This window comes from Cyanistes caeruleus, chromosome 1 (genome assembly GCF_971803275.1).
Source record: "Cyanistes caeruleus chromosome 1, bCyaCae1.hap1.1, whole genome shotgun sequence".
Classification (NCBI taxonomy): Eukaryota; Metazoa; Chordata; class Aves; order Passeriformes; family Paridae; genus Cyanistes; species Cyanistes caeruleus.
This window is the reverse complement of record NC_141701.1, coordinates 77332689-77345919: the sequence shown is the minus strand read 5'-3', so window position 1 is coordinate 77345919 and position 13231 is coordinate 77332689. Positions and strand designations below refer to the sequence as shown.

Here is a 13231-nt window from a genome sequence, read left to right as displayed (position 1 = left end):
GATGTTGTATATAAACCTGACTCTCACAGACCCTTATTTATTACCATTTTCCCATTCTTCTCTCTTCCACTTTTTTTACATGACTGTAGACAAACTGCAATGCAAATTTGTAAACAGGGAAAACTGAAGTATTAGTCACTGCCTATGTGGTTATCTGATTGTATTTAAGATTTGGTAAATAAAGAAGCAAAAATCAGAAACCTCAATCCATTCAGCACACAAAGTCATCAAAGGTGTTTTTGTAGGATGTGATTTATATTGATCCTTTTCTCATAAGGACAGTGTCAGATACCTACTGATCCTATGCTTGAATTTGTTGATTCCACTTACATTTCACACATGAAGCACTTGTTTGAATAGCCTGAGGAGAAGAAAGACCTTTTCCTGGACCTTGATATATACTTGTATAAAAGGGATCCTAGGTTTTTAATTCTTCTAAAATATTAAGTCAAATATTTTTTTTTCCTCAAAACAGGCAAAAAAAAAAAAAACCACCCACAAAAAAACACCAAAAGCAAAAGCAAAGTTATAATAATGATAAACAGTATTTCAAAGGCCATTCTGTTTTTAAACCAGTGTGAAAACAGCTGGCTTTGTGTTAATAGAGAGGAAAGAGCATCGGAGAAGTCTTCCCTGCACTGTAGTATGAGGCCCCTATCTGTTCACACCATGCTGCCTTTGCAGTAATGGCTCCCACACCCTCATAGAAAGGGTCACTGCTGGGGCTGGTTAAGGATCTGTGTTGCTCATTCAGCTTCCTGAAATGGCTAACAAAGGACAGGTTTTAAATGACATGACGTGCATCTCAGTGGTAGGAACCACTTTTGATCCAGGGTTCTGATTTTATGAGCCAACTCCCTGAGGAAGCAGGGGGAGTTGAGTCTTAAATCTTCTGTTGCAAAAAGTGCAGCAGGGTTCACTGTAAGATGAAACACAGTGCTGCAGCCCCAGCTGAAAGACTTTATCAGAATTAACTGGAAAAAAGTGTATCTTTAATTCAATTACATATTCCTGTAACTGAGCACTCCAAATGCAGAGTGTCCCTATATTTTCTGCTCTACTTGAATGGAAGAAATGGGAGAGAGACCACTAAGAATAGTACTCTGAGGCACAGAAAAGCTATTTATATGCATGAATATAAATACAGTCTGAAGGCAAAACCTGAATAAAACTGATGTAGAAAATATCATGGATACACATAGATGGATAGAAATTTCTGCATGTTCAGATATAAATGGGTGGCTCATTAATAAAATGTGCACTTTTCCCCCCTCTCTTATGACCTTTTCCCAGTTCCATGTTTTCCACTATTATGTGTACCTACAACAAGGAGACAGATGCTGTTGTATATACAGAGATTCCAATTTTAGTTTGAGTCAATGTTCTCTGTTCTGTACAGCCAAATCTGAAGGATTCTTTCAGCCCATTCAAGTAATCGACCTTAATCCAAACAGATGTTATTTATCTCTATGATTTGTAACTTTGGTGAATTAATATTACACACACAAGATGCTTTGCTTTGTCCAAATAAGTATAAAAAAAGTCCATTGTTTTCCCTCAGTAACTAATATCACTTTTGAGAATAGTTCTCTAATAACCTCATTTCACAGCAGCTGTCACACAAATTAAAGTCATATATGATGAATGCACATAAGAAAAGCTGCAGAGAGGGGAGGGGTTATCTGATGGAGGATATTTTTGTCTTAAACTCAGTTTTATGAGCTAAATTTAATATATGAACAGAACCCTGTGTGGTGTTGTCCTGCAGTGTGATTATTTACTTTGCTTTTTGCAGACTTAGATGTTAAAGATGTTAAAGAGATATAAAGATTATAAAACAAATATTTATTTCTGTTACAATTGTTTCTGGGTACAGTCTGGGGAAAAATAAAGTAAAAAAAAATTGATTATTTACCTCTTGAAGGGATTTTCTTGTTTTACACATACCTTGTTTCTGGAATATGACATATTATCATTATATGTCACAATATTATGACTGCAGCAGATTATGAAATTTCTCCTTAAAGAAGCCTTGAACACTATTGTTCCTAAAATTTCCCTTAATGGTGAGCCTTAAGGACAAGAGAAAATTTTCTTACTGATGAGGCTGTGATTATGCCCAAGTCACTGTGGATCTTTTCTAAGCAGAGCAAACAAGATTAGCATTACCCTTTATTTATTGTGGAATGTTCAAGTGAGTATATCAAAGACCTAAAAATAAAACTGGTATTTTTATATTTTCTTTCTGTGTCTTTATTAATATTTTATAAACCTTTTTAAAATAAAGCAAACCACAATAAGTGCATGCTAGCTTAGTGAATGAAAACTTGTATTCCTGTATAGGTACAATAAATTATTAATTTTTATTTCTGTAATTTGTAGTGTGTCCAAAGAAGCAAGCACACAGAGGGCTAGGCCTACATAATTTGACCTCTCTGCATGGTTGTTACACTTTGCATCTCACATTTGAGGAGTTTCGTTATTATTTGAAAAAGTTAATGTATTTCATCAAGTAATGTGTATGTGAGATAATTTTATATCCTTTTGTGAGCTTGCTATTGCACACTGATTTCTACTGAACATTTGAAGTCATGCAAGTTATGTTCATTACAAGTAGACAGGATGATCTGTGGACTCAATAAAGTGACTGAGGTGATTTGCTTATGGCTATGTCTTTAGCTGGTGCAGTAAAAAAATACACTGAAGAACATGCAAAATAATTTTTCTTTTATTCTTGGTTAGAGTTCCAGTTTTATTTGAGCTAACTTGTAGTGATCCTTCTCTCCCTAGTTAACATTTTTGAGCTAAATCAATCCAGCTTCCTCTGCTGAGATCTTCATGTTTCTAATAATGCCTCTGAAGGTGCTCCAGAACCCTGGGGAGTATCTTAATGTTATTCACCTATTCTGCATTTAGAATTCAGAGTAGACTTGTCTGTTCTAAACATGTATTTTGGGTGCAGTTAAAATTGTGGCCACGCTCACTATCTTTTGTCCAGTTGCAAAGCCCAGTCTGCAGACCAAATATTTGTATGGCAGCATGCTGCAGATCCATATCTGTATGCAGGGGGTCTTGGTAATCCAAGGCAGAATGTAAGCAAACAGCAAAGACTGAGATGTTGTGTTCCAGCCTGCACAGATGAATGAATAGCAAATTTAACATGGGGCAACCATGAGAAGAAAGGAGGAACTGATGTGTTTATATACTTTGTGTAAACATTTTTTAGCTTTTGTGGCCATTTTCTATTCTGTCACTCTGATCCTCTTGTTTTTGTTTTAAAAGATCTTTTTTGGAAGAATCATTTGGCCTGTAGGCTAGTCAGCTCCTCCTGAAAGTGTGTGAGAGAAAAATATTCCATCAATGCTTTCTTCCCCTGCTGTGTGCTTTCTTAAGCTCCAGTTTCTGGCACTGCAAAATTTATTTTAGAATTCCAGCTTAAACTTAAAAAGAAAATCAGGAGGATTTTTCCTTTAGCATGCAAGAAAGATCTAAAGTATTATTTCATTGTACTCTCCAGACTCAGAAACCAAATTCAAAGTAGTCTTCTTTTTTTTTTTCTCCCGAGGCTAACCTCTGATAATTTAGTGCTCTGGGTTAGTTTAGCTTCTGTAAGAGTTACAAAAATTTTGAGGCATCAAAACGAAAGTCACTATCTTGATAACCCATGTTTTTATGACAAAAGGCATCGGTATTTTTAAATTAGTGTTCAAAAGGGAATGAAAGTGAAGCTGGAAAAAAATTCTCTCTGTGCACTTCTCATGGGAGAATATTTGCACATGCAGTATATGAAACAGTATAAAGATACAGTTGGGCATTTATTTATGTCTGTTTAGATTGCCTTTTATTTATTCCTTTGCTTTATACAAATGCAAAGTTGTCATCCCAATTACATATATACTGAAAAATACTTTGTTTGTAAAAAGCCCAAACCACCAAATCTAAATCCCCATTTTCTTTTTTATTTCTCTAGCTGACCATCTGCCTGTCACTTGAGGGGAGTGAGTGAATAAAAGAAAATAAAGTGGTATAACAAATTTTAAAAAGCCAGTTGATTCAGGTAAGTGACGTACCTAGGTACCGTGTAGGATTTAGCAAACCAGTTTATATAAAATGAATGGTTCCATTTATTTTAGTGATACATAGAAGTGGATGCAAATGTGTCACTTGTGTGTAACCCAATCACACCTCTGAGGAAAATGTTACCTGTCACATTATATGTGAAATAGGTTTAAAAGTTTCAACTTTTTTATCCTCTGAGAGACAACAAAAAAATATATATGATTTAATGGTATTTAATCTGTGGATCAAAAAGAAGGAAAGAACCCAGCACCTGAGGTTACTGTTCCCATAGAGTTGTAGGATAAAAATGAATTGTTTGAATTGCAAAAGTCCTTGGGAGCTAAAACAGTCTTTGAGGTTCAGGCAAGTTAATTACTGCAGGAATAGTTCTTTTCATAACAAATGAGCACTGTGACATTTTATGTTAGCAGTCACTGTAATCAGCTGTGCTAAGTTGTGGCTTGATCACACAGAGCTTGGTGCAGTTACAAGGCAGCAATGAGCTGTCCCATGGCCTCAGTCATGGTCATGGGACAGACCTGCCTCACTCACGTAGTGGAAGGTATCTGCTATAAACCACATGCCCAAATGGAGAGAGGAGATAAATTCTCTGACCATCTTAAGAAAGTCTCATGACTGGAAAAATTATAGAAAATCTTACTAAATTCAGTATCTTCTAGAAGGGCAAAGTAACATGAGAGAGTGCAAGCAAAGAAAGATATGCCTGTTGTGTGTTAAACACAGTATCTTGGCATAAGTAAACAATAGTCCAATTAGAGCAGATGTTCTGCAGACCTGTTATCCACAAAAAAAGGGAAAAACTGGATATATATATATACCCATACATACATGCATATATATATATATATATATATATTCATATTTAAAGGTGGGAAGCTCCTTTAATTGCAATGAACACAAGACTGTAAAGTTTAAAATTCTGAAAAAACCAAAATGTCAAGCCAAATAGAATTACTTGGACTTGGGGAGCAACAACTTTGGCTTGTTCAGAATCTTCTTGGCAGGATCCCATAAGAGTCTGGACTGGAGAAGTGCCATGGTGAGGTGATTGACCTTGAAGGAAAATGCTACTATGCAGAAAAAAGCCACACAGGTATTACAGAAGACCCATAAGGGTGAGCAGCAGAATCTTGACTAAAGATAAGCAAAACTAGAATGTACACAGAAGGTAGAATTTGGGATGGCCATCCTGGTAATTTCTAACATAGGCATTGCCCAAGCATGTAGAGGTGAGTTTAGGAAAGCAGTAGCTCAGTTGGATAATAGCTATAAAAGAAACAAGATTGACTTTTATGAGTATGTTGGCAGCAAAAGACAGCCTAGGGAAACTGGGCCCATTGCTCAGTGGGGCAGAGGATTTAATGACAAAGGACATGAAAAAGGTCAAGCTGACAGAAAGTTCATGAATTTCAACAAAGGTGAATGCTGAGTCTTGCATCTAGGTTGGAATAATTTGCCATGCAGCAGTATGGGCTTGGTGCCAGCAAGGCAGAAAACATCTTTGCAGAGAAGGTCATGAGCAGGTCTTGGTAAAGAACGCCAACAAAAGGAAGCCAACTGCATTCTGCAGAATATTAGTAAGAAAGAAGCCAGTTGGCTGAGGGGAATAAATCTCCTCCTCTATTAAGCACTTTTGGGACTGCATCTGCAGTATTGTATGCAGTTTGAGCACCCCATTTACATAAAATACTTTGATGATTTAGCGCAATCTCAACAAGAAGCTACTGAGATGGTGGGGGAATTGGGATTTGAGTACATGATGAGTGAGGACAGGTTAAGAGAGCTGGGTTTGTAAAGTCCTAAGAAGATAAGCTGCAGGGAGGGTCTTACTGATGCCTTCAGCTACTGAATGACACCATGCAGAGAAGATGGAGATGGATTTTTAATGATGCATGACAATATAGCTAAATATGATAGGTACAGCTGGTGCTTGAGAAATTTTGGTCAGAAAAACATAAATATAATGACAACAATCAAATAGTGGAATGGGATTCCCAGTGTGGTGTGCAATCTCCACATTAAAGATATGCTGAACTTGACTGGACAAGTACCTGAATAACCTGATCTCCTGGTCCATACTTCACAAAGAGGTACCAGGAGTCTATGTCTATAATCACTGCTTAAAATAGGATAGATCATTAAAAAAAAAAAACCAGAAAAAAGTGTCATGAATTTAAAATAAATATTTAAAGTACCTAACTTTTAATCTTAAAGTTTCCTTTATTGTTTGAAAGTAAAACTTTGCTGTATTTGCGAGAAACCAGATGAAAACTGAAATACAGCATTGTCAGTTTGTTTCTGGCACAAGTAACAAAAGGTGTAAGGAAAGATTCTTGTTAGGAGCGCCTGAGTTTTACCATTTTCAGAAAAGGACTGTATGCAGAAGTATCAAGTATGCAGAAGTATCAAGATAAGCACTGAAGATGCTTCTGACTTTATCTGAATTGAATTTTACTGTCAAAAAAAATCAACATTTGTTAATTATTTATGATGGATCGATCCACAGATAAATGGAATGAAAACCAATCATATGGTGCCGGGTTTTTGACCATATTTTGATTTTTCACAGTTGCTAAAATGTCAATACAGCTTTTTGTGTGACAAATATTTTTGTTACATCAGAACATCATTAAGTGAAAACCATTTCCCACAATCTTGTTAAAATAATTTATGACCTTATTGGAAGTAGTAATATCACTTTGTAATTTCCCTGCATTATTTAAACAGAAAGAAATAACAAAGATATTCCTGGTGAACCTGAAAGTGAATTTGCAGTAAGCATTTTTAATCACTAATGTTTCTAACAGTGGAAGTGTATTCTGATTCTAGTAAAAATATCTGGATAGCTGAGGATATAAATAAAGAAACTCCCAGTGGTAATTAAGGCTGACATGGATTTTAATGGAGGCATTGAGGTTTTTTGGTTGGTTTAGTTTGTTGTGGGTTTTTTTTAATCCATTGAACTCGGTAATGTATGCTCATCTGGACAAAATATTCCAATGCTGCTAATTTGCCAAGAATTCTGAGCTCTAAGGAAATACATAAATAAAAAACAGAGGTTTGTTTCTGTATGAAGAAATAAATGTGACTGTTTCTGTTTAACTGTACTGATTGTGCTGTACTTAGTCTCCAGCCTTCCACAGTTTTGTAAGTCAAACTTAATTTCTTTTAATGTGCCTGAAGTACATGAGCAGGCGTATGTACTTACATTATGTCAGTAAAGGAGTATAAGCATTATTTATGCCAATTAAAGGAAAGAAGTATTTCTAGAAATTTGCTAATAATTCTTGATACTGAAGTAGTGGAGACACAAATTTTGATATGTTAACTGCAACTTCAATAACATCTTGATAAACCTTAGAGGCTTGACTGTCAAAATTGTCAAAATTATAGCTGGGGACACGTCAGTAGTTGTGGTATTGTTGTTTTCTACCTAGAGATGGACTGAGGGAGGTAACCCTTCTGTGAGATTTATTGTAAGACATTGTTCAGGACAGAGAATCAGACTGTAGCTATAATTTTACTTCCCATTAGCTGTCAGTTAAAAAATCTGCTGGGAAGATGTCCTATTCACAGATTTCTTTATAGTTCAGTCTAAAATTACATATTTGAGCGTATTCAGTTGACAGTTACATGAAAGTAATGATATAGTTGAGAGGAAATAAATACTTTGAAGCCAATGAAACCAAGTTCCATGAGTGAATGGAAATTTTCTTAGAACATGCCCTCCATGGGATGAATATAATTTAAACTTAGATGAAACAAGAAATAGTCTTATAATTATACATATTGAAGGGCTATTCTAACATTAAGCAACACGTGATAATTATTTTTCACAACTTTATTCTTATGTATACTGGAATTTTCAGTTTGCACTATTCTGCTTAAACCATTACAGGCTAATGACTTTCAGAAATGTTAGTCAGGGTGTGGTGTACCTGAGAATCCTCTAATAACTTCCTACAAAATGGTGGTTTCACAAATACTAAACTTGATTGATTGACTCAACTACTTTACAGTAATTGTTGAGGGTGGGGTGGAGAGAAGGAGTTAGTCAGTGGTTGGGAAGATTTTGAAATTGGCAGATGATTTTCTCATTGAGCTCGAGTCAGCTCCATGCTGTGTGAACCAGCAGCCTCTCTGGCTTTTGCAAAAAGAATGTCAAAACCTTTTCCTGACCAATTTAAAACACAGATGCAAAAATCTGGCAGTACAATTCCAGGGGATTTATCTTTGAGTTGTAATGAGAGATGGGTTTGTCCAGCTCTGATGGGGATGTAAACTGAGGGAAATGAATGGTTTTCTGGATCAGAGAGAATTACATTTCTGGTAGAAACAGGGAACACCTTTAGAATCTCCTCTATGAGAGAAATTAAGATTGAATTTACTTTTTTTACTCTGTTAAGCTACAAGGCTAAACCCTGGGACTTGACATTGAATATATGATGATTTTCTGTGATGGAGAATCACTTTATGGAGAGACCCACCCAGACTGCAGGAGAAGCTGGAGCAAGCTTTGTGTGTTTTGGGTTTTTTTTCAGGCTTGGGGGTAATCTGTTGATGGAGTTAAAATACTCAAGAGAAGAATAACAGTGCCTGCATGTTAACTTAAAAATCAAGTAAAAAATTGTGAATTGATACTTAATATAGAGGTAAATGAATAAATTTTTCAGGTAGTTTTTTTATTATTTTCTTTCTTTTTAATGTGTACTTTAATTATTAGTGGAGAGGTACCTATGCAGATATATTTCTTCTAAGCAGCACAGAAGTTGTATTAGGAAAAGTAACTATTTTTTTCTTTTGCATTTTTTTTTCAATACATATTGTTACTGGCTATTCAAGTCTTTCGTCAACATTTTATCTTTCTTTTGACTATAAATTATGGATGTAATCTCTTAAGATCCTTATTTGGGACACTGCTTGAGCAAAAGCATGTGCTTTTTCTGAAGACTGTCTCTGCATTAGAATGTACACTGTGAGGGAGGATAGGTTAATTTCCAAGGTGTGGATTCAAACCAATATCTTGTTTGCATCCCAACTGCAACTCTATGTTCATCTAAAAAGACAACTCTTTACAGGTTCCTCCATGTTACTTGCACACTGTTTATATAGGAACAGGATGTGTCATGTCCATAGCAAAGAAAAGGGAAGTAATACAGTGAATATATAAGGAATCTCATCTGTTGTTTGAAGTGGCAGTTTCCTAACACAAAAATGAGTTTTTACCGTTTCACATCAACAAGATTAGAATGGTGACAGCCATTGAAGAGCACTATGTCAAGTCACTGAACCATCTTTCTTGCAGATCTTTATTTTTCATGTGATTTTAGGACTACATGGAAAACATTGGAAAATTAATAAAAAATTACAGCTTGATGGAAAAATGTGCAACAGTATAAAATAGCAAGGAATAAAAAGAAAGCAGGACTAAAAGAACTTAACCTCTCTAATGATTAATTGTGTTCAACTATCTCACTTAACCACCCTTGCAGATGGCCTTTTCTAGCAACAGGAAAGTATTTTTTAGCTTTACCTTATATAATATTATTTAGTTATTAGCTAAGTAATCTTCATTAAAATAATCTTGAATTATTTTAGAGCTTTTCCCTTAATTTTTTAAGCCTGAATTGATATGAATAGTCCTTTCTTTTTACATTGCAACCTTTGTGAAAGTAGAATGCAAGAACTTTGAGTATACTTAAGTATACGGTTTGTGGGTGTACACAAAGACCTTTGAAAATGTTGTACCATTGAAGAAAATTTTAAAAAAATATTTTTTTTCCTAGTACATGGACAAAAATGATACTATTTAATTTTTGTGTATCAGATCAATTTTTTTTATCTCAACAGAACAATTCTGCATTTCAGACTTAAGGAAGTTTAGAAAGCCAGCTTTGACTATGTCCATTAATAAGCCTTTGCTTACCTTTTTCTGAATTCTTTGAAGTAAATATTTTTTTAAGGAAAGTAGAGATTAGGGTAAAAGAATAATATTCAAAGTTCATTTAAATGTTTACTGGCACTTATAATTCTATTATTTACCCTAAAACATCTAGATTTCAAAACTCAATACAAAATCCATCATAGTTATACTTCTATAAAGCTAAAGGCTTAAGTGTGGACCTGAAAATCTTACTGTGTCCCAGAGATTCCTCAAGGCCAACAGCAGTCACCAGGAGATGCTCCTGCTTCCACTAGCCCTGTAGTATCAACTTTCTGTATCCATCCTCACTGCAGCCCCAGAGAAGAATAAATCTATGTCTGAAGGGTCTTGTTAGGCTGTTCCAGGATTCAGTTTATAAATTTTAGACACACTTAGGTAAGGGCTAGTTTGTTACCCAGTTGCCACTAATTACATTCAACTAAAGCAAAGTTAAGGTAAAATTCAAGTTCTCACATCTGTCTATAGCATTCAATACAGTCTAGACCACACAGTTTAAAACATTTTTAGGCTAAAGTGAGAGGCACTGCAGTTATCCATGCTGCACAAGCCTTGCACCAAATTATTTGTTCCTCACTTCTTGAGCTGAATTTTATCTGTTGCTGTCAAAATGGCAGACAGGCTTACACTGTTTCTGCTTGTCTTAAACCTCAAATTACACTTAATCAAAAGGTTTTGTAAGGTAATTTGCAAAGCACACTTGGTGGCCTCTTACATTTCATTGCATATGAGTTAACACTATAACTATAACAATCTGTATTTTGAAACTGTGTGCTACAAAGATCTCTGTAGAAGAACTGTATGATAACATTTCATTGGACCAGATGTATTACATGCTGAGATCACCCCTTCCTAGACATAATGTGAAAGCAAACTAACAGGAGCACAGGAAACAGAAGCAAATGTTCATGATATATAAAAATGTGTAAAAAAATTGATAAAGAAATTGCCAGTTTGTGCTTATTTATTGGCATTACTGCTGAGAATGCCTGTCTGAACCATTTTAGGATGTTTAATTCTGAAAAACCTACATAGAGAAACTGAAGCAATTTAATTGTATTACTGTCTAACTGTACTGTTTATATCAGAATTGTTCACCAATCCCTTTCTTGGTGCAACATTTTCTTGAAGGTCTAAAATCTGTAATAAAGGGAAATAATTCAGTTCAGCCATATAGCCTGTTTTTCACTATAGGTTTGCATCATCAGAGCTATATAGAAGATTTTACCTGTGGATGAGTCCCTGGAATTCCCTGCTATGCTGCAGATTTAGTTTAAAATTTCTGTATCAAGAGAATGCATATGCTTGATCTGTAGACTGAGCAGAACTGGCTCTTGAAGGGTAAAGCTAAGTCATGTCATTACATGAATCATTATATTCATTAGCATTCATTGCCAAAGGGATTTTGGTCACTTGAAAACTTCCAATGTGTAACAAAAAACTCATAGAACGGCAGATACCAAGATTATTTTCCTGTGTTTAAATTCAAGCATGACAGTTGACTGTAGAAAAGACCATCTAGTGTACTTCTGTCATAAATCATACTTCTATGCACCTACCTCAGAGAATTGGGCATTAAATAGTTTTTTTTCTGTGAATGATCTGTCATTTGTGTGAACATATTCCTCCCCAGGTGCAGGACTTGGTATTTTTTTTTGCTGAAATTCCTGACATTACTCTCTACCTATTTCTCCTGCCTCTTGACATCCTGCTGAGTGGCAGCACAACCATCTGGTTCATCTCTCACTCCCCCACCCACCCCTGGTTTTATATCATCTGCAATCCCCAGAAGAGTGGACTATGTCCCATTTTTCAGGTCGTTTATGAACATGTAAATAGTACTGGTCCCACTATTGGCACCTGGGGTACAGCACTGGCTTCCAGCTGGACTTTGTTCTGCTTGCCACAGCCCTCTCTGCCTGGCCCATCAGCCAGTTTTCAATCGACCTCACTGCACTTACATAACCCATACTTCATCAGCTTGTCTGTGAAGATGTTGCAGGAGTGTCAAAAGCCTCCCTGATGAGGATTAGGTAATCAACACCCACTGCTCCTCCCTCAGCCACCAAGCTAGCCCCCTCACTATTGAAGGGAATCAGGTTGGTTAACCAACCATGCTGACTGCTCCTGATCATTTTCTTGTCTTTCATGTTTCTGGAAACATTTTCCAGCATTAGATGCTCCATCAGCATCCCAGTGGTGGAGGTGAGGTTGATCAACCTGTAGATTCCTGGATCTTTCCTCTTGTCCCTCTTGAATACAGGAGTAATACTTGCTTTCTTCCGGTCTTCAAGAACTTTTTCTGATTGCCACACAATGAAATCAGTCAGTTCACACAGCACTTGTGGGTGCTTTCTGTCAGGTTTCATGGGCTTAAATATGTTCAAATTATTTAAAATTTCCTTAATAGGATTCTTTTCCACCCAACAACGTCTTACTTTGGCACTCCAGACTTTGGCACTGGACAAAGAGGCCTGTGATTTCTGAAAACTAGTTTTCCAAAGAAGACTGAGGTGCAGAAGCCATTGAATACCACAAGGAAAAACACTTAATCAGAAATATGTTTGGTTTGAGTTATTTCATAGAAAGGTTTTGTAGACCATTGCCTGAATTTCTATTAGAGTGTTGTAAATTTTCCAGGCCATGTGGGCGTTATATCCATGGAGTTAGAAGTCTGCCTACATCATGTGTTCATGTCTCAGTGTCATAGCACAAGGAACCAAAGTGCCACTGGGTTTAAAGATTCCTGTGCTTCTGTACATGAAATGCAAAAGCAGGTGGAAGGTTTTGGAGGTTACAGTGCACTTCACATAAATGTACTTTGTTTTTTCCCTTGCTTTGAGAATTTAGAAATACTGGTGTCAGATGGTAGCTAATTTTGTTTGTTCTGTTTGAACAGTGACTAAAATACACTGAAAAGAGAGTTAAGTGATTTACTTAGCTTGTAAGTGACTTGTTTATTTCCTGTAATTCTTGAAATTTAATAGTTTTATGTTGTGTGTTTAGTTAATGTTGATTATGTGTAAACCTTAGATACTGGCATTCTAAAACCTCCTGCACATTTGCCCAGTAAATAGATTCCCTGAAATGATTTATATTCATTCTTTTATACTTCAAATCTTCTTTCTTTTCTCCCAGCCAGTGTAGGGAGAAAAATTGTCACACTAAAAGCCCGATTTTTTTCTGCTCTTGCACATGCAATCCATTTGC

The 13231-nt window shown here is 35.9% G+C and overlaps 1 protein-coding gene across 11 annotated transcripts in view; it reads left to right on the top strand.

The window, feature by feature from the left end:
* Positions 1–13231, top strand: part of CDH18 (cadherin 18) — a 438213-nt gene that overhangs the window by 238216 nt on the left and 186766 nt on the right. For all 11 annotated transcript variants that reach the window (XM_023922139.2, XM_086898493.1, XM_086898437.1 and 8 more), the window contains one exon: positions 3971–4057. The gene's annotated coding sequence lies outside the window, so the exon portion shown is untranslated. The remainder of the gene's footprint in view (positions 1–3970; positions 4058–13231) is intronic.